Source organism: Eschrichtius robustus, chromosome 10 (genome assembly GCF_028021215.1).
Source record: "Eschrichtius robustus isolate mEscRob2 chromosome 10, mEscRob2.pri, whole genome shotgun sequence".
Classification (NCBI taxonomy): domain Eukaryota; kingdom Metazoa; phylum Chordata; class Mammalia; order Artiodactyla; family Eschrichtiidae; genus Eschrichtius; species Eschrichtius robustus.
This window is the reverse complement of record NC_090833.1, coordinates 10,289,111-10,310,759: the sequence shown is the minus strand read 5'-3', so window position 1 is coordinate 10,310,759 and position 21,649 is coordinate 10,289,111. Positions and strand designations below refer to the sequence as shown.

Below are 21,649 nucleotides of genomic sequence, written 5' to 3'. Positions count from 1 at the left end.
CCGCAGGACGCAGGGAAGCCAACTAGCGAGTGGCGGTGGCGGCGGCGGCGGCGGCGGCGGTGGCGGTGGCAGTTCGCCGCGAGAGCAACGGCTCCGAGGCCGAGTGGCGGTCCTGCGCAGACCTCGGTGCCCTCCTCCGCATGATCTTCTTGGTGAGTGCACGTCCCCGATCCAGCCTCGCGGAGTGCGCGGCTCCTTGCCTGGCGGCCGTGCTGCTTCGGCCTAGGGCCGCAGCCTGCGCTGACGGTGGGCCGCCGGGTCCAGCTGACCCCTGGGCCCTTCCCTGCAGTGAGGGGAGACGTGGGGGTGGGAGCACACGGTTAGGTCCAGGGCAGAGATGTGGCGGCGCTCAGGGGCCAGGGCAGCCTGGGGCGGACTGGAGGGAGGGACGCGTGGGGGATGGGGTGGGAAGGGACAGGAGGACCGCGGGGTGGCTTCGGGTGAGAGGCAGAGGCGAGCGACCTGGCAGCCAGGGAACTGAGTATGGAAGGCGAGGAGGAGGTGGAATGTCTTCTGAGTGCCGCTGGTGAAGATGTCTTGCTTCGGAGACTCTTGACAAGCTGGACTCACGGGTCGGGCAGCCCACCTACCAAAAACGTACACACCATACTTGGCATCTTTCCACTTCCTGTTGGAGGTCTGTAAGTGAGGAGCCGTTGGTTGCTTCCATCTCCTTTCCTTCAATTTCGCCTTTTATTGACTGGCGAAATTTAAATGGATGCTGGATAGGCAAATCATAGAAATAAACAGGGTTCTGTGTATACATCTGCGTAAAAACAGGGAGGCATGGTGGTATGTTCAGATGAGAGCTAGATCAAAGGAGAAATCAGTGTTTTTATTTTAAAATTTGTGGCAAAAACCAGTTTGAGCAAGGTTTTGAACTAGAAAGGATTTTTAACCTGGGATTCGCCAGTTGGTGGATAGAAATCAGGGGCTCCTTGAACTAGAATGGGGATAAAATCATGTCTTTATTTTTATTACCTGATAACTGTATTATCATTTCCTTCAATTATGAATATAAGCAACAAACCGCAGTAGAATTAGCAATGCCTGTGACTTTGTCACCAATAAAAATTACAGATATTTTTGTGTCATGTTTACAGTTGTTGCAGATATCTCCAAATATCATTTGTGATATACTCCAAGAAACATTTTAAAAATATCATTTATGCTTATAATTTTTTTGAATTATGGTATTACTGGATCCACTGTTAGATCTTGTTACTTAATGTGATAATAAAGGTGTACATATATTGCAATATCAGGGTTTTTTCATTGTTTTGCTAATATTCAGTATAATTAGTTTTTTTTGTAATCGCATATATTTAATTATGCATTTAAAAGCAATCTGAGAAGGGGTCCATAGGCTTTACCAGACTACCAAAGAGACCCATGGCACAAAAAGATTAAGAATTTCTGAAGTAGAAATAAGTTTTGGGGATCTGTAAGTCTGCCTGGAAGAATATTTTTCTCATTAGATAAGAAAAAAGTCAAGGCAGATAGGACGATAGTGTAGATGAAAGAGGGAATTTTGTAATCAGGGAAGTAAGAGAAAAGATTTGACTGGGATCAGAGTAATAGTTTTGAAAGATAGAATAGACCACAGATATTTCTTTCAGGGTACTGGGGCATCGGCAAAATAATCTGAGGAAGAAAGGGAAGTGAGTACTTTGGCCCTTAGATTTTTGTGTTAAGGCATCTCCTAGTTCCAAGTGATTGAAGGGGTTGAGCCCTCCAAGCTCTTGTATAAGCCTGTGAAAGAAAATTTTAGTATGTGCTGGTTTTCTTTAAGTCATGTAGATAGTGTGGCTTTTAAAGGGGTGAGGATATTCTAATTTTTCTTTTTTTTTTTTTTTGGCTGTGCCGTGTGCGGATTGTGGGATCTTAGTTCCCCAACTAGGGATCGAACCCCGGCCTTGGCAGTGAAAGTGCTGGACTGCCAGGGAAGTCCCCATCTATCCTTAAGTGAAAAACTGCAGGATCTCTCTTCAAGTATATTTTCCTATTGCCATTCTTCTTTTCATATATGATAGAAAGTAAATGTGCAGATTATAGAGTTGAAGAGTTGCTAAGTCATTTTCTTGAAATTCCATTTTAAATTCTTGTAGTTCAGCTTCATTTTGGCATCAGACTTCTCACTGACAAATCACTTTAAACATTTTTTCAGAATATTCGTGATTTGAAATTTGCACCTGTTTGTAAAGCACCTGTCAACATCTTGTGTGAGATTTTTTTTTTCCTCTAAAATAATAGCAGTAATGAAAAACCACTACGGCAGACTATTTCTGGAAAAGATTAAGGGGAGGGTATGGAGAATTGAAGAAGAGTATTTTGTGAAACAGATATTGGTGCCAAAGTAGTTTGTGTTGAATTAAACACACCGTATTACAAATCACTGCCTTGGTGAGGTCTTGCCTGATACTTTCTGGGTCCTTACACTGCCCCCTTGGTCATTCTTTCTCCCCTGCCCCTTTATTTTATTTATAGCACATATCTATCTGGCATATTATTTGTATATTTATTTTATACATAAAGGGTCAGGAAAATTTAGATTGGAGATACTACTACTGAATGAGAGAGTGGGAGACTGGGGAGTGCTGTGTGGAGATGCCATTTGAACTGGACCTTCAGTCATAGATGTGATTAGCTGTAGGGATATTGGAGAAAGGCTTCAGGTGCAGGGAACAACTTGAACAAAGACAAGGATGGAGGAGTTTGTAAATCAAATAAACATCTAAGTCAGTCAGCTTGCCTCCCTCCCTCCCTCTCTCCTTCCATCCATCCATCCATCCATCCATCCATCCATCCATCCATCCATCCAGTGTGTTAGGTCTGTAAAAGGGAAAATGGGAGAAAAGATTATGTATAAAGGTGGCTTGGGACGAACAAAGGCTGAAAGCTCTAGGCTCCCCAGGTGATAGTATGTGACCGTTTGCCTCCAGGTGGATCTCTCCCTCCTAGAGCCCACAACAGTGAAATTGCTCACCGGGAACCTGAATTCTATATACTGAAGAACCAGAGAGGCAGCCTGGGGAAATGAAAAGAGTCTGGGCTCTGGAGTCAAATAAATCTAGTTTTGAATTCCTTGTTTGCTGCATGATAGCTGAATGATTATGCAGTAAGTTATTTGACTTTTCTAAACCTGCTTCCTCAGTTGTAAAATGGAGGTGATAAATAGCTATCACACAGGATTAACTCCAAAAATAATAATATATGTAAAACCTCAGTAACATGGCTTTCACTCAGTAGTTGGTAGTTATCTTTTGGTGTTCCAGCTTTCAACTTGGTTTCGTCCTTTTCCACCTTCATACCACATCCCTGACTTTAAAACAAGTGCTACTCTTCTGGTGCCTTCCTGGCCACTGTCACAGCGTTGTCACTTCCCACTTCACCCAGTTGGCTCCACTGTGAGTTTGTGAGCAGCTTTCCAGTGATGGCACTTAGCAATTTACCAGGTGATGCTGCCTGATAATGGCATTCTGGAAATGGCAACAATATGTATGAACTTTTATTTGGTGAAACTAACAGTACAAAATTTGTCACTCTTTAAACATGATGTGCTTTAGTTTAAATTGGTTTATTTGGAAAAAGTACCCCTGATATTTGCAGAAAATTGAAGCAAAAAGAAATATTCCCAAGTGTAAGATGTTTCACTTTTATTTATTATTATTATTTTTTTAGGAGTGAGTGTATTGGGGAGTTGGTTATACATTACGATTCTCCAAGATAAAGTATGATTTTTGGGGGGGGGGGCGGGTAAAAGTCTGATATAAGTGGAATCCTTCTTACTTGCTTTGGAAAGACCAAAAAAATTGAAAAAATTTTTTTCTTAAATGATTAAATTTTCCCCTTCAACTTTATGGTTTTTTCACCCACACATTTCCTTCTCTGGAATTAATTTTCTCTTAGGTAAGAAGGATTTCAGTTATGTATTTTTTTACATTTGAACTACCTAAACTTGTGTTTGCATAGAATTATTTGTGACCTTAACTCTTTAATCCTAATCAAGATATTTTCATTTGTAAAGGAACTAGGATCAATACTTTCTGTATTGTGTACACATTTTAGATGAAGCTTTAGACACTAAATTGTTTGATTTCTGGTTTTTAAAACTATAGATAATTAACATTTCCTTCTTTATGTTTACCTATATTTTCTGATTTTTTTAAGTATGTTTCAATATGTATTATGATTTTGTAAAAATATTTTCAGAAGGGTAGTTCTTCATTGTTTCTAAGCTGAAACCCAGTTTTGAACTCTGCAATGCAAAGGTCAAAAGAAGTGGTGAATATCTGTTGATACTTCAAGTTCTCATATTTAATATATATAAATGAACAGTTGAGCAAATGTTTAAAAAAAAATACAGACTTCTGAAGGGTCTCTATAATGTATTTTTTCTTTTTTTTTAAGTTTGAAGATGAACCAGATAATTGTTAAGTATTTATACCTGAAAGGAAAATATAACTTAATACTAACACTGTAATTAAATTATGTATATTAAGCCAAAATTATCTTCATATTCACCTTTTTTGTCAGCCATTTTAAGAAGATAAGCCTCTACATAAAACAAATGAAATATTGCCATTTGCAGCAACATGAGTGGACATAGAGAATATTGTACTTAGTGAAGTAAGTCAGAGAAAGACAAATATATGATATCACTTATATGTGGAATCTAAAAATAATGCAAATGACTCTATTTTCAAAACAGAAGCACACTTACAAATATAGAAAACAAACCTATGCTTACCAAAGGGGAAAGGGGATGGGGGGATAAATTAGGAGTATGGGATTAACAGATTCAAACTACTATACATAAAATAGATAAGCAACAAGGATTTACTGTATAGCACAGGGAATTATAGTCAATATCTTGTAATAACCTATAATGGAAAATAATCTGAAAAAAAGATTTATTTATCTAAATCACTTTGCTGTATACCTGAAACTAACACAATATTGTAAATCAACTATACTTCAATAAAAAGAAAAAAATATATAAGGCTTTAAGCATACTGTAACTGTAAAAACAGGCAAGATGTCTGTTCATTAATCTAAGATGTCTGTCTGGAAAGGTGCTTGCTTGGTCTTGCTCCCATGTAATGCCTGTACACCCACGCAGGAGACTAGTGGGAAGCGTGTCGTCAAACATGTTCAGTTCTTCTTTTTTTTTCCCTTACCTAATTTATGTTTTCAGTTTATTTTCCGTGAATTTTTGAAAGGATTAATATTGGAAAATTTAAAGGACAAATTTAGTTGGGATATTAGCCTATTTCCTTTTTTTCAGGATCAGAACCAAATTATCTTTCCAAGCAATCTAAATTTTATCCAAATACATCTATTTTAAAAGTTTTTAGGACTTAGGCTAAAGTCATCTATTTTCAACCCACTTTGAACTGTCTCCTTTCATTTTCTAATGCAGAACTCTGACCCATTTCTTGATTTTACTTTCACTGTTTATAAATCCTGACTACCTGACAAAAATACATTAGGTCTAAAAGTCATAGCACTTAAGGCACAATTGCAAAATGTTTACAAATACGGATTTCTATGTCAGAAAAGCTTGGGAAAGAATAGATTAATTCTTTTTGCAGACTTTATTTCATCTTTACCTCCTTTAGAACCAAGGAATCTAACTTCGATTTCTCTAAAATAAAGTGCCTTTTAATATCTAATTATTCAAGGGTGTGGTGGGCCAACTTGGATTCTGATGGAACGTAACTTATTAAGTAAGTCTCCCTCTGAGTAAGTTTCTATTCCATCATTCCAAAACATCATAATAACAGTAATGACAGTAATTGCTAACATTTATTGACTTCTATTTATTTTTGAAAAGCTATTTAACTAACAAGATTTTCTTTTTTTTGTTTCAGAAGGTTCCTGTTAGGTAGAACACAGTGATAATAATGCTGTCTGAAGTTTGATAATAAATTTTTTTTTTAAATAAATAAATAAATTTATTTTTAAAAACCCACAAACATCCAAAAGGAGGTATCAAATAAACAGTTGGATAGACACATAGATCAGTATCAAAAGATTGATAAAAGGAATGATGCAAAACATCTATGAACATTTTTGCACAATCATAATATAGAGGATAAAAACTGGACACACAAAACGACATTAACGATAGCCTGATCTAAAAAAAAAAAAAAAAAATGGTTATGAAGGAACCTAGGAGTAGCACAGATGTAGAGAATGGACTTGAGGACACGGGGAGTGGGAAGGGTAAGCTGGGACAAAGTGAGAGAGTGGCATGGACATATATACACTACCAAATGTAAAATAGATAGCTAGTGGGAAGCAGCCGCAGAGCACAGGGAGATCAGCTCCATGCTTTGTGACCACCTAGAGGGGTGGGATAGGGAGGGTGGGAGGGAGATGCAAGAGGGAGGAGATATGGGGATATATGTATATGTATAGCTGATTCACCTTGTTATAAAGCAGAAACTAACACACCATAAAGCAGAAACTAACACACCATAAATGTTTGTAATTTTATGAAGTACCATTCTGGTAAATGTGATGACATAGACATGTCAATCTGCTGTTTACATGCTTTCCTTAAATTTGAGGGTGTACCCTTGGATCTTGAAACAGGCTTTACCAGTATTACAGCTCAGCAAAAATGCAGCTGAAGCTCCAAGTTCTCTTTCTGCTCTTCTGTTTGGTAGTTTTGTATACCCACTGTATTTATGGAAGAAGCTAAGTTTACGCTGGGGACCAAAGCTTCCTCAAAGCATGTGGGTGGTGAAATCTTCCTCTCAAGAGTTCTGAGGGTCTTAGGTTTTTTTTAACTATTTGGTTTATCTTCATCTCCAGATTTATATATGTCTTAGTGAGATGTCATTAGAGATTGTTGAATAAGAGGAAATTAGATTTGGTGGTATATAACTTCAGACTAATAAAATTAATGAAGGTTTAAATAATTATGAAAGTTCCTGATATGCATTTCCAGATTAGGTGGACATTTTTGTGTTATTTATTGCCTTTGGGGAAAAAAAAAGGATATAATTTTAATACCATTGCAGTTCTCCTTGTTGGTGTGTAGCATGTTACTGTTGAATTATACCTAGAAATTAAGTACTGTGTCCTTTTTGTTGGACTTGAAAATTTCACATTTTTTATTATTCACAGAATTTGTCTGGTCTTGAGTGTTTAAGTAATTGTACTAGTAGATCTTTCAGCAGGGGAGCTCTTAGTGCCAAATTTTTATTATGTTTTCCTTTTTTAAAAAATTTAAATTACTAAAGTAATAAATGTTCTTTGTTAAAAAAAAAAGAACAACTAAAAACAATGCAAAAATGAAAGCTTTTTTCCCCTGCATGTATATGCATATGCTATGTGATTTGGATTTTTTCTTTTTTTCCCCCCCAAATTATAGTTAACACTTGTTCTTGCTAAGTGCTTTACATATGTTAACCTGTTAAACCCTCACAAACTTATGAACATATCCTACGAAGTAAGCTTCAATTTTACATCCATTTGCAGATGAAGAAACCGAGGCAAGGAGAAGTAATTAGCCAAAGGTTGCTTAGCTAGTGAGCAGCAAAACCGAGATTTGAGCTCAAGTCGTCTTGATCTGGGGTTTGTGTTTTAACACCTGTACTGCCTCTGGGATCTTACCATGCATATCGTTCTGCAGTTTGCTTTCCTCACTTAGTGGTACGTGGTAGATGCCTTTCCATGTACCTCTACCTCCTTCTTAATAATTACGTAGTATTCCATGGTAGGGGTGTACCATAACTTACTTAATGTCTTTCAAGCTTAGTCTTGTTTAACAGTCCCATTAGTAATGATTTCAAGTAATATTTTAAAAAGCCAAGGTTTTTGAATGGAATAGTGAGGATACATTAGTATTTACTAAGTAATGCATAATAGCTGTCCAAGTGTTTTGATATTCTGTCAGTTGTGTGGTCTAATAAAATCTGAGCTTAATCCACAAGCCATTTATTATGCATGAATTTCACTATTTTTGTGGTTTGTCTTTTTTAGTTCTGGAAAATTAATTAATGTATTGGGGGTAAAATTGACATCTGTATTTTATTTATTCACTTTTGGTAGGGTCTGGAGTTTTGCTGTCATAACAAGAAGTCTTGTACTGTTAATTTGAACTTTGGATACTATCTGGCTTTATATTATATACTTACATCTTCAAAGTAGTGTGCCTTTCAGTTCCCTGTACTTGTGCCAGGAATAGTTGGTACTAAGTCCATTCTTTTTTTCTACAATGTTTACTTTTGTTTCAAAAATACCAACTAAAGATATTAAAGTATCAGTTGTTTCCATTTTTTTTCCCCCTCTCATGATATACGTTTCTTAATTGTGAGGAAATATCTTTTTTGGTACATTAGTAATTATTTCAAACATGCTCCTTGGGAAGTTAGTAGATGTTTTCAACTTAAATTTAGTTAACTGTTCTTCAGTCATTTTGGAACTGAGTTAGCAACAGGTTGGCTGATTCCTAACTGGAGCATTGCTCGTCATCATTCGTCACTTATTTACTACTTTTTTAATAAATTCAGACATTGATTCAGCACCTGCTAAATGCCAGTTCCTCTGCCAAGTAATGGGGATACCAAGATGACTATGTCCCTACTTTAGGGAACTTGGAGTTTTGTTGAGAAAACAACATTTTGTTGCAAATAGTCTATGAGAAAGTATCTGAGTCAAGAGATTGGTAAAGGCTCCTCAGTTTGAGCTGGGCCCTGCTGCCTACGTGGGACTCAACTGACCACTAAAAGGAGTAAGCAAAGGATTCTAAATAGAGGGTATGTGGAAATCCAGTCTGTGACAACGACTCAAAAGTGTCATTAGAATGTCATGTATCCCTGTGAGAATGTGGGTCCCTCAGGAGCAGACCTTAACCTGTCCGGTTCCTCAGTGCCTAACACTTCGTAGGTGTTTAATAAACATTTTTTGAATGCATGAGTGAAGGATGTATGTTAAATGAAGCTTACTGTGCTTGTCTGTCCATTTTTTGGAAAAAGATGAGCTCATTATTTTTAATCCCTAATGATTTTTAGAGTATGTAATTTAGCAAAACATAAAATGAATAAGAAACTATTCTTGCATTGGAGGAGGTAAGTCTTGTAAGGGGAAACACATTTAGGCAAATCATTGTAATTCAACGTGATTATATTTATAAAAAAATATTTGCAAAGGACACCCATCTCTGGTATGAATTGGTTAGGTCCCTTAAACGTGGTGGGTAATTAAAATAAATCTTCAAATTAAAATTATCTGATTGATAAAATACAGCTAACATTGTAGTAGGTCATTAAAAAATGGCAGTTATGTCCTTTTTTGCCCTATCACATTAGTATAAATAGTACATAAATACTATGATGAAATGTACCTGTTTAATGAACAAAAAAAGTAACTGACAGTTCTGTCAAGGTGTAGGCATCAGTATATAACAAAGTTAACCATGCTTAATCCTTGAGTAACATCATGATTTTTCCCAAATCTGCAAACTGCTTATACTATTGTTTATTTTAAATGTCTTTTTTTTTTTTAATTTGGACACCTTTAAAAATTTTTTTAAAGAAGCTTTATGTTATTACCATAATGAAAGGCTACCATCTCTTGCCCTAAATAGAAAGCAACTTGAATATAATAAAAACAAAGCAATGTTATAAAACCTAGCTTGCTACTGTTTGCAGAAGGTGCTGAGTTTGAGGCCTCTGTCTTTAATTAAAAGGAGAGATTAGCAAGTGTTAGGGAAGTGTTGAAGAGAAATTGGCACCTTGCTTAGATTTTCTGCATGATGTAAATAGAAGAACTGAAAGAGACTTTAAAATGGGGTAACTATCCCACTCAGTGTCATAAGGGAGGAAGGATGCACCCTGTTTGTTGTCAGGAGCAGTTCCCCCAGAGCTTCACAGAGGGAAGAGATTTGGGGGCCGGGCCTTAAAGGAGAAATCCGAGTTCACTTGAAGGTAAGGAAGATCTGAGCCTCTTAAGCCTAGATAATAGCATCTGCAAATGTTGGAGACTTTAGGATATAGTATGGCAGCAACATCTGATTTTGGGGAAGTGGAGAGATGGTGGGAGATGAGATAGGAGTTATAAAAAGAGGGATTTATGGTTGAGAGCTTGATACCCTGTAGCATATTGTTGACATTATCCTGTAAGCAGTGGAGAGTAGCATAACAAGGTTTGTGCTTTAGGAAGATTGCTTCAACAGTAGGAAGGAGAGACCAGGAAGCAGACTATTGAGATGATGAGACTCTAAATAGTTTGAAGGATTGGGAGGAAGATGATAATCTTGAATTTTCCGAACCTTCTCCAATAAAGGGCCATTTTAATCTTATGCACTCCCACATTGGAAGAAGGCAGATGATATGCTAAGAGTATAGATCACTTTGACAATATTGGTTACTATCTGAGGTTACCTGCCCACAGAAAATCCCAGTTAGCTCATAGAGAAAGAGAGTGAGGTGACCAAGATGTTCTGGAACCAGTTAGGGAACTTGGATCTATTTGGAGATTCGTAGAGTGTAAATTATGGGAAGGGAATGGTACCCATAATTCCTTGTTTTTCCATTGAAAAACTGAATTCCAGAAAGATTATATTAATCACTAGAGATTATATAGCTAGTTTTGAGCTCATTGTATTTTACTTTAGAGTGCTATACCCAGAACTCTGTTAGTACATTTACATCTTTTTTTAAATGTTTATTTATTTATATATATATATGTATTTTTTTTTTGGCTGCGTTGCGTTGGGTCTTCGTTGCTGTGTGCGGGCTTTCTCTAGTTGTGGCGAGCAGGGGCTACTCTTCATCACAGTGCACAGGCTTCTCGTTGCGGTGGCTTCTGTGTTGTGGAGCACGGGCTCTAGGTGCACAGGCTTCAGTAGTTGTGGCTCGCAGGCTTAGTTGCTCCGCGGCATGTGGGATCTTCCCACACCAGGGCTGGAACCCGTGTCCCCTGCATTGTCAGGCGGATTCTTAACCAGTGCACCACCAGGGAAATCCCACATTTAAGTCTTAAAAGATATTTTAGATAGGGACTTCCCTCCTGGTCGGGGAACTAGATTCCGCACGCATGCCGCAACAAAGACCCAGTGCAGCCAAAATAAATAAATGAATACTAAAAAAAATTTTTAAAAAAAAAGATACTTTAGATAGCACCTGCTGTGTGTGTGTGTTTAATTATCAGGGTAATAATCTAGATTAGTCCCTAGTAACTTTTTCTAAACTTTCATATACCCTTTCTTTAGTAGAATTTAGGTCATTTAGTCCTGAAGTCCAACTAAACCTGACTTCGTCAGGCAGTTTGAAACTTTCCAAGAAAGAGGGAGTTGTCCAGCTACTGACTGACATATTAGTAGTTGTTGAAAGAGTGGGGTGATTAGAAGAAGTAACCTTGACTGTAAATTAAAGCACTCACTCTTGGGAGGCAAATGGCTTGGTGGGTAAAAGCTGGGTGAACCAGATACACCTGGATTCTAGTCTCAGCTTTGCTAGTTATTAACTTGACCTTGGGAAAATAATTTAATTTCCTCAGTTTCCTCATCTGTAAAAAGTGGCTAAGAATACTTACCTTTCACGAGTGTTACACAGGTTAAATGAGAATGTCCATGTAAAGCACCTGGTTGGTGCCTAGTACATGACGAGCCTGAAATGCATGGTAGTTATTATTGTTTTTGTTTCCTAAGCACCCATATGCTTTACTACCACCAGTCAAAACTCTCCTCTTCAGGCTCAACCATTACTACTTATAATGGCTTTTTTTTTAAAGTTTGATATTAAATGGAAATTAATATAAAAACTGGCTTTTCTTAAACAATTCTGGCTAGGAAATATATTTGCCTTGCTTCAGTTGACCAGGATTTAGTGCAAAATGTAACATAGTTGTGGAAATTTTGTGTCAGGAAGTTTCTGTATTTCATTTCTGATCACAGTGAACTGAAAGATAAAATAGTCTTAGTGTGATAGTTTAAACATCGCAATGTGTTACCAGATATAAATGGGTTCTGGGACATCATGGGATAGCTGCTAATCCTTCTTCTAGATGGTGGTTGTTGGAGACTGATAAATTACAGTGTTCACATGCATTTCTCAAATTTGTATATTTTTTTCATACTGAAAAAAGTTGCTAAATTGGATGCTTGGTTTTAGAATTATGTTATTTACGTAATTTATTTATTTTTTGGCTTTGTTGGGTCTTCATTGCTGCGCGAGTGGGGGCTACTCTTTTTTGCGGTGCACGAACTTTTCATTGTGGTGGCTTCTCTTGTTGTGGAGCACAGGCTCTAGATGTGCGGGCTTCAGTAGTTGTGGCATATGGGCTCAGTAGTTGTGGCTCGTGGGCTCTAGAGTTGTGGCGCATGAGCTTAGTTGCTCCGCGGCATGTGGGATCTTCCCGGACTAGGGATCAAACCTGTGTCCCCTGCATTGGCAGGCGGATTCTTAACCACTGCGCCACCAGGGAAGTCCCTGTTTATGTAATTTTAAAAATTTAAATAGACTTTACTTTTTAGAACAGTTTAATTTACAGAAAAACTGAGATGATAGAACAGGGAGTTACCATATACCCAGAATCAAGTGTCTGTTATTATTAACATCTCATATTGATGGCGCATTTGCTACAATTAGTGAGCCAGTATTGATAATTATTATTGACTAAAGCTCATACTTTATTCAGGTTTCCTTAGTTTTTTAAAAAAATGTTTTTATTATATTTTATTTTTAAATTTATTTTTGTCTGCGTTGGGTCTTTGTTGTTGCGCGCGGGCTTTCTTCTAGTTACCGCGAGTGGGGGCTGCTCTTCATTGCGTTGCGCGGGCTTACTCATTGCAGTGGCTTCTCTTGTTGCGGAGCATGGGCTCTAGGCGCGTGGGCTTCAGTAGTTGTGGCGTGCAGGCTCAGTAGTTTTGGCTCACAGGCCTAATTGCTCTGCGGCATGTGGGATCTTCCCGGACCAGGGCTTGAACCCGTGTCCCCTGCATTGGCAGGCGGATTCTTAACCACTGCGCCACCAGGGAAGCCCTCAGATTTCCTTAGTTTTTACCTGATGTCCTTTTTCTGTTCCAGGATCTCATTCAGGATACCACGTTACATTTAGTTGTCATCATCTCTGTAATTTTTAACCGGATCATCTTAGACACATTAATTTATTTGCAAAGCATGCTTTATTCTCAAATTTCAAAGCCATACCTGTGTGTGGCATATTATGTTACTAAAAATGCTCTTTGACTGAAGATAGTTGGTCTTTAATTTCACTTTTAATAAGCCTTTTACAAGTGTAGGTTTCATCATGTTAGCAAGTTGTCTGTCTCACCTCTTTAATTATGACTCTGATATTTCCCACTTATTTTCATGGAAAGGTTCGTTTTGGTCACTTCTGTCATGTGATGACATAGAGTATGTCTCATTGTGTCCTAGTGAAATGATGAAAATTACCCTACCTCTTTTTTTGGGTGGGTGGTGCCTGTGCCGCACGGCTTGTGGGATCTTAGTTCCCCGACCAGGGATTGAAGCTGGGCCCTCTGCAGTGAAAGCACCGAGTCCTAACCACTGGACTGCCAGGGATTTCCCTACCTTACCTCTTTTTAAGAAAAAAAAATTTATTTTTATTTTATCTTTGGCTGCGTCGGGTCTTAGTTGCGGCACGTGGGATCTTTTTTTTTAAATTAATTAATTTATTTTTGGGTGCTTTGGGTCTTCATTGCTGCGTGCGGGCTTTCTCTAGTTGCGGCGAGCAGGGTCTACTCTTCGTTGCAGTGCACGGGCTTCTCATTGCGGTGGCTTCTTGTGTTGTGGAGCTCGGGCTCTAGGCACGAGGGCTTCAGTAGTTGTGGCTCGCAGGCTGTAGAGCGCAGGCTCAGTAGTTGTGGTGCATGGGGTTAGTTGCTCCACAGCATGTGGGATCTTCCCGGACCAGGGATCAAACCCATGTCCCCAGCATTGGCAGGCGGATTCTTAACCACTGTGCCACCAGGGAAGTCCCTTGGGATGCTTTTAATTAGAAATTTTCATCAAAGAAAATATGAAACATGATTCTCATTCCATAAAACATTTGAAATAATTTCCCGCTACTTTAGAGTCCTTCTTTTGAGTCACAGGGGTTTGTTCAGGCATAGTTGCTAACATTTATAATATGTGTATCCTCCTTGAAACTTTTAATGTATTTTCTAATTCACACATTTCACCTTATCAGGTTGTGCTTCCTTTCCATGCTCTATATTACAGTAGGTATGCTTGCTTATCAGCAGTTGACAGGCTTTTTCTGTAAAAGGCCAGCTAGTAAATATTTTAGGCTTTGTGGGCCATATGGACTCTGGCAACTATCTAGCTATGCAGCATGAGAACAGCCACAGATAATACATAAACAAAGGGGCATGACTGTGTTCCAGTAAAACTTTATTTATACACGTAGGCAACTGGTCGAGTTTGGCCCACAGGCTGTAGTTTGCCAGCCTCTATACTGTTGTTGGAAGGATACAAAAACCCCATGTGCTTCACTCATTCAACTAAAATCTCCCTGCTGGGCTCTCAGTGATAAGTCTTCATAACATGAGTTGAAAAGCTTAAAATCTGACTTGACATGTATGGGTATAATTGCTTTTATTTTTGTAGAAAATGTGGCAAGTGCAAGTGAGCTTTTAAGAATTTTATAGAATTTCAAAGTCCAATTTTTGACCACTCCAAAAAGAAATTATCTAACTTGGAAAATGCTGGCAAATTTCAGGGAAAAAAAATTTTATTATTGTGAAATGTGCCTAATGTTAATTTAAAAATCCTTTGATTTTACTTATGTTCTTTTTCTCAGAGCACCTTGTGACAATGCAGTTAGCAAAGATATGTGAGAACTTCTTGTCTTTGGCCGTGGTATTGGGGGTTGGGGATACATAGGTCTAAGAGATGTTCTCATCCTTTGAGGGGACCCTTCATTCTTGCTGGAAGGACAAGATATAGACACTAAAGATGAAAATAGGGAATTCCCTGGCGGTCCAGTGGTTAGGACTTGGCGCTTTCACTGCTGAGGGCCTGGGTTCAGTCTCTGGTCGGGGAACTAAGATCCTGCAAGCCGAACACCTCGGTCAAAAAAAAAAAAAAAAAAGTTGAAAATAGAAATTAACAGTTCCAATTTAATGGTGTGGATAAGCACTGCTTTAAGAGTTCAGAGTTGGGATTTATCACTGGGGGCAGACTATATGGTTGGGAAGGAAGGTTTTATTGAGCCAGGCCTTGGAAATTAGAAGGAGCAAATAAGGTGATATAAATATAAACATGAAGGTGAATTGAAAATAAAAATGAAAAGGCAGATTTGCTGGAACAGGAGGATTCATATAGGGAAATAGTGTGAGATAGGACTGGAGGTGAGGGTTAAGGCAAGGTTGGCCCTTAAACATTAGGTTAAGGAGTTTGGAAATTATCCGCTAAGAAGTAAGGAATAAATATAAATTTTGAGCACTTTTGTTTTTCCTTTAAGTCTTCATGAAACTTCCACATAATATATTTAATGTTTTCAGTACGGTGTGCTTATTTTAATTAGCATCTATTGATAATTTCATAGTGTTTACCTCTTCTTTTTTTTTTATTATTTATTTATTTATTTATTTATTTATTTATTTATTTATTTATGGCTGTGTTGGGTCTTCGTTTCTGTACGAGGGCTTTTCTCTAGTTGCGGCAAGCGGGGGCCACTCTTCATCGCGGTGCGCCGGCCTCTCACTATCCCGGCCTCTCACTATCCCGGCCTCTCTTGTTGCGGAGCACAGGCTCCAGACGCGCAGGCTCAGTAATTGTGGCTCACGGGCCTAGTTGCTCCACGGCATGTGGGATCTTCCCAGACCAGGGCCCGAACCCGTGTCGCCTGCATTGGCAGGCAGATTCTCAACCACTGCGCCACCAGGGAAGCCCTACCTCTTCTTTTCCTGTCCATCAAAGACTACACCTCTGTTCCTCCTGTGTTATTTCTACCTCTGCTTATCATGTTTCTAACGTGAATAGGTTATTGAAATACCTCTTTTTCATTCATATATTCATTCAGCAAATGTGTACTACTGAATGCTCGTGATGTGACGGGTTCTATTCTAGTCAGTGTGAATAGGGCAGGGAAGAAATTAGGCAAAAATCCCTCCTCTTAGGGAGTTTACATTTTCTTGGGGAGATGGACAGTACATAAGATAAATAAGTGAAATGTATAATATGACTAGTGCTAACAAGAAAAACTAAAGCAGGGAGAGGTAGTATGTGTGTGTGGCAGGGCAGGGGTTGGAATTTTAGGTAGGGTGACCAAGAAAGACCTCATTGAAGAAGATGACTCTTTTTTTTTTTTAAACTTTTGGGTTTATTTATTTATTTATTTTTATTTTATTTATGGCTGTGTTGGGTCTTCGTTTCTGTGCGAGGGCTTTCTCTAGTTGCGGCAAGTGGGTGCCACTCTTCATCGCGGTGCGCGGGCCTCTCATTATCGTGGGCTCTCTTGTTGCGGAGCTCAGGCTCCAGACGCGCAGGCTCAGTAATTGTGGCTCACGGGCCTAGTTGCTCCGCGGCATGTGGGATCTTCCCAGACCAGGGCTTGAACCCGTGTCCCCTGCATTGGCAGGCAGATTCTCAACCACTGCGCCACCAGGGAAGCCCCGAAGATGACTCTTGATAAGACCCAAAGGAAGTGAGAGACCTGGGTGGTGAGCAAGTACAGGGTACTAGGGTGCAAGTATACCTGGCATGTTGGAGAATATGGCTGGAGCAGAGTGAATGAGGGATCTGGTAAGAGAGTGGTCGTATGTCCTTGTTTATGTCTCTTGTCTCGATGAAATTATTAATAGTGTCCGCTTTCACTCCCAGTAGTGTCCTAGTTTGGATGGTAAGTTGTATGGTCTTCTGGTAATAGGTGAGGTCAGAGAGGTAGGGGGGATGGAGGCAGACCATGGAAAGCCAAGAAATGAAGCTTTTGGAGGATTTTGAGCACAGGAGTGATATGATTTGACTTCGGATTTCACAGGCTCACTCTGGCTGCTGTGTTGAGAGTAGGCTGAGAGCAAAAACTGAAGCAGGGAGCCTGAGGAACATCTCTTTTGATGCTTCAGTTTCCTCAGTGAAGTAGGAAGCAAGGAGCTGAGAATAAGGAGAGGGGAAGAGGCTGGAGATTTGAGGAGAGATGGTGGTATGAATTAGTTGCCTGGGAGAGGGGGGGAGTGATGGATGGACTGGGGAAGTAATAGTGTGTGTATCATGCATCAGTAAGGGCTCGTATAGGGTATGTGATCGTGAGTTTAAAGTGATATTTAGCATGGTTGTGTGTGTTGGTTTTCTCATACACAGGTATAAATTAGGAGTAGGCAGAACGTTTTTTTTTTCTTTAAGATTTTTGGATGTGGACCATTTTTTTTTTTAAGTCTTTATTGAATTTGTTACAATATTGCTTCTGTTTTGTTTTGGTTCTTTGGCCCTGAGGCCTGTGGGATTTAAGCTCCCCGACCAGGGATCAAACCCACACCCCCTGCATTGGAAGGCGAAGTCTTAACCACTGGATCGCCAGGGAAGTCCCGCATTGGATTTAACTGGGACTGAGGTTTAGTCGAGTGAGGGGGGCAAATTGAGAGTACATTCAGCCAGTGATCATAATGATTGACCATGGGGCTTATGCTAGCTGGGTAAGGAGGGAAGCAGAGACAGGAGGAGAGTGAAGGTTAGCAAAAAAGGTGGTAGGATTAATGGCTTGAAAGTCTTGGTAGGGTCAAATGATCATTGGAGTTTGGGGGTGTTGAAGGAAGGAGAGAGACTATAGTATATGATGGCAACAGGGGTGGGTAGTAGGTCATATAGTCTGATGAACTTGATTAAAGAAAGAAAATTTAGCAAGTTATCTAGTGTTCTGGGTTTATTTTAAAAAAAATTTATTTATTTATTTATTTATTTTGGCTGTGCCGGGCCTCAGTTGTAGCACATGGGATCTTCATTGCAGCATGTGGACTTCTTAGTTGTGGCATGCATGCAGGATCTAGTTCCCCCACCAGGGATCAAACCCAGGCTCCCTGCATTGACAGTGCAGAGTCTTACCCACTGGACCACCAGGGAAGTCCCCTTACATAAAATATCTTTACGAGAATGTCTTTGAAGACATTTGGGACCACTGAAGGGTTTAGAAGGTGAGTTCTTACGTAGATCAGGTGGAGCATTACTTTCATGTGTTAATTTTTTTAAGTGAAGCTATATTTGAAGGTTTTAATTTCTGAATTGCATAAATTGGTTCATATTTTGCTATGTCATTGGAAACATTTTATGCATCCTATCTTGAACAGTATTTTGGTTGTATTTAGACTGTGAACTCCTTGAGATTAAGGGACCTGGCTACGTTCCAGCAAAAGTCAATAATGTATTTGTTGAATTAAATTGTATTAAGGCAGCAAGAAGGATACGGTTTGAGAATTTCTAAAGTATTTTCCTCTATCATTTTTTTTTAAAAATTATTTATTTATTTATTTATGGCTGTGTTGGGTCTTCGTTTCTGTGCTAGGGCTTTCTCTAGTTGCGGCAAGTGGGGGCCACTCTTCATCGCGGTGCGCGGGCCTCTCACTATCGTGGCCTCTCTTGTTGCGGAGCACAGGCTCCAGACGCGCAGGCTCAGTAATTGTGGCTCACGGGCCTAGTTGCTCCGCGGCATGTGGGATCTTCCCAGACCGGGGCTCGAACCCGTGTCCCCTGCATTGGCAGGCAGATTCTCAGCCACTGCGCCACCAGGGAAGCCCGCCTCTATCATTTTATAATTAAAAAATTCTAACATACAGAAACTGTTGAAGGGTAGTACAGTGATCACCATATACCCACCAACCAGATTCAACAGTGGTTTACATTTCGCTGCCTTTAAAAAATCTTTTAGTTTTTTTGAGCCATGTACAAGTGAGTTCCAGACATCCTAACAATTTACTTCTACGTACTTTAGTGTGCATCTCTTAAAAATAATTCACCTGTGTAACCACACGATTTCTGAGTCATTCTTGTAGAGATCAGGACTATAATAATAGTGTACTGGCTCTATCACCTCTCACCCCTGTGGCCTTATGTAAGTTACATAATATCCCTGAGCCTCAGTTTCTTTTGTGGCAAAGTACCTGTCTCAGAGGGATGTTATGAAGATTAAGTGTGTAAAGTTCTTAGAACCATACCAGGCACAATTTTCAGTTTATAAAGTGTTTTCTCATACGATACGAAATTGTGGTGAATAATACCACCACCAACCCTTGTCACCAGAGTTGGAAACTTCTACCTTGCCTTCCCCATGTGTAGGTGTAAGCAAATCTTGTATTTTCTATCTCCAGTATCTCTCAAATTTGTCCTGTTCTTTCCATTGCCACTGCAACATTTCTTTTTTTGTTTGTTTGTTTTTAACATCTTTATTGGAGTATAATTGCTTTACAATGGTGTGTTAGTTCCTGCTTTATAACAAAGTGAATCAGTTATACATATACATATATTCCCATATCTCTTCCCTCTTGCGTCTCCCTCCCTCCCACCCTCCCTATCCCACCCCTCTAGGTGGTCACAAAGCACCAAGCTGATCTCCCTGTGCTATGCGGCTGCTTCCCACTAGCTATCTATTTTACATTTGGTAGTGTATATATGTCCATGCCACTCTCTCACTTTGTCCCAGCTTACCCTTCCCCCTCCCCGTGTCTTCAAGTCCATTCTCTAGTAGATCTGTGTCTTTATTCCCGTCTTGCCCCTAGGTTCTTCATGACCATATATATATATATATTTTTAAGATTCCATATATATATGTTAGCATACGGTATTTGTTTTTCTCTTTCTGACTTACTTCACTCTGTATGACAGATTCTAGGTCCATCCACCTCACTACAAATAACTCAATTTCGTTTCTTTTTATAGCTGAGTAAATATTCCATTGTATATATGTGCCACATCTTCTTTATCCATTCATCTGTCGATGGACACTTAGGTTACTTCCATGTCCTGGCTATTGTAAATAGAGCTGCAATGAACATTGTGGTGCATGACTCTTTTTTTATTTTGCATGATTCTTTTTGAATTATGGTTTTCTCAGGGTATATGCCCAGTAGTGGGATTGCTGGGTCATATGGTAGTTCTATTTTCAGTTTCTTAAGGAACCTCCATACTGTTCTCCATAGTGGCTGTATCAGTTTACATTCCCACCAACAGTGCAAGAGGGTTCCCTTTTCTCCACACCCTCTCCAGCATTTATTGTTTGTAGATTTTTTGAGGATGGCCATTCTGACCGGTGTGAGATGATATCTCATTGTAGTTTTGATTTGCATTTCTCTAATGATTAATGATGTTGAGCATTTTTTCGTGTGTTTGTTGGCAATCTGTATATCTTCTTTGGAGAAATGTCTGTTTAGGTCTTCTGCCCATTTTTGGATTGGGTTGTTTGTTTTTTTGATATTGAGCTGCATGAGCTGCTTGTAAATTTTGGAGATTAATCCTTTGTCAGTTGCTTCATTTGCAAATATTTTCTCCCATTCTGAGGGTTGTCTTTTGGTCTTGTTTATGGTTTCCTTTGCTGTGCAAGAGCTTTGAAGTTTCATTAGGTCCCATTTGTTTATTTTTGTTTTTATTTCCATTTCTCTAGGAGGTGGGTCAAAAAGGATATTGCTGTGATTTGTGTCATAGAGTGTTCTGCCTATGTTTTCCTCTAAGAGTTTGATAGCGTCTGGCCTTACATGTAGGTCTTTAATCCATTTTGAGTTTATTTTTGTGTATGGTGTTAGGGACTGTTCTAATTTCATTCTTTTACATGTAGCTGTTCAGTTTTCCCAGCACCACTTATTGAAAAGGCTGTCTTTTCTCCATTGTATATTCTTGCCTCCTTTATCAAAGGTAAGGTGACCATATGTGCATGGGTTTATCTCTGGGCTTTCTATCCTGTTCCATTGATCTATATTTCTGTTTTTGTGCCAGTACCATACTGTCTTGATTACTGTAGCTTTGTAGTATAGTCTGAAGTCAGAGAGCCTGTTTCCTCCTGCTCCATTTTTCTTTCTCAAGATTGCTTTGACTATTCAGGGTCTTTTGTGTTTCCATACAAATTGTGAATTTTTTTGTTCTAGTTCTGTGAAAAATGCCAGTGGTCTTGCCTATCAACAATTTCTTAGTCTTTCTAAATCTAGTTCCATCCAAACCACCTCATCTTTTTCCTTCCTGCCAAAGTTTATGTTCTCAAATGTAAATTTAATTGTGTTAATCCATTTAAACTCTTTTCCCATCTCCTACAGTGCAAAGTCCCAGTTTCATTTATTTTTTTAAAATTAATTGATTTATTTATTTTTGGCTGTGTTGGGTCTTTGTTGCTGCGCGTGGGCTTTCTCTAGTTGCAGCGAGCAGGGGCTACTCTTCGTTGTGGTGCGCAGGTTTCTCATTGCGGTGGCTTGTTGCAGAGCATGGGCTCTAGGCGTGCGGGCTTCAGTAGTTGTGGTTCATGGGCGGGCTCTAGAGCGCAGGCTCAGTAGTTGTGGAGCACGGGCTTAATTGCTCCACGGCACGTGGGATCTTCCCGGACCAGGGATCGAACCCGTGACCCCTGCATTGGCAGGCGGATTCTTAACTGCTGTGCCATTAGGAAAGTCCAGTCCCAGTTTCTTAACACTGGCTTCTGTGTACCTTCGGTCTCTGTGGCCTTATCTCATTATACATTTCCTCCCCTACCCCCAGCC

The 21,649-nt window shown here is 39.3% G+C and overlaps 1 protein-coding gene across 5 annotated transcripts in view; it reads left to right on the top strand.

The window, feature by feature from the left end:
* Window positions 1–21,649, top strand: part of GAPVD1 (GTPase activating protein and VPS9 domains 1) — a 74,489-nt gene continuing 52,840 nt past the window's right edge. For all 5 annotated transcript variants that reach the window (XM_068553901.1, XM_068553899.1, XM_068553900.1 and 2 more), the window contains exon 1: window positions 1–152. The gene's annotated coding sequence lies outside the window, so the exon portion shown is untranslated. The remainder of the gene's footprint in view (window positions 153–21,649) is intronic.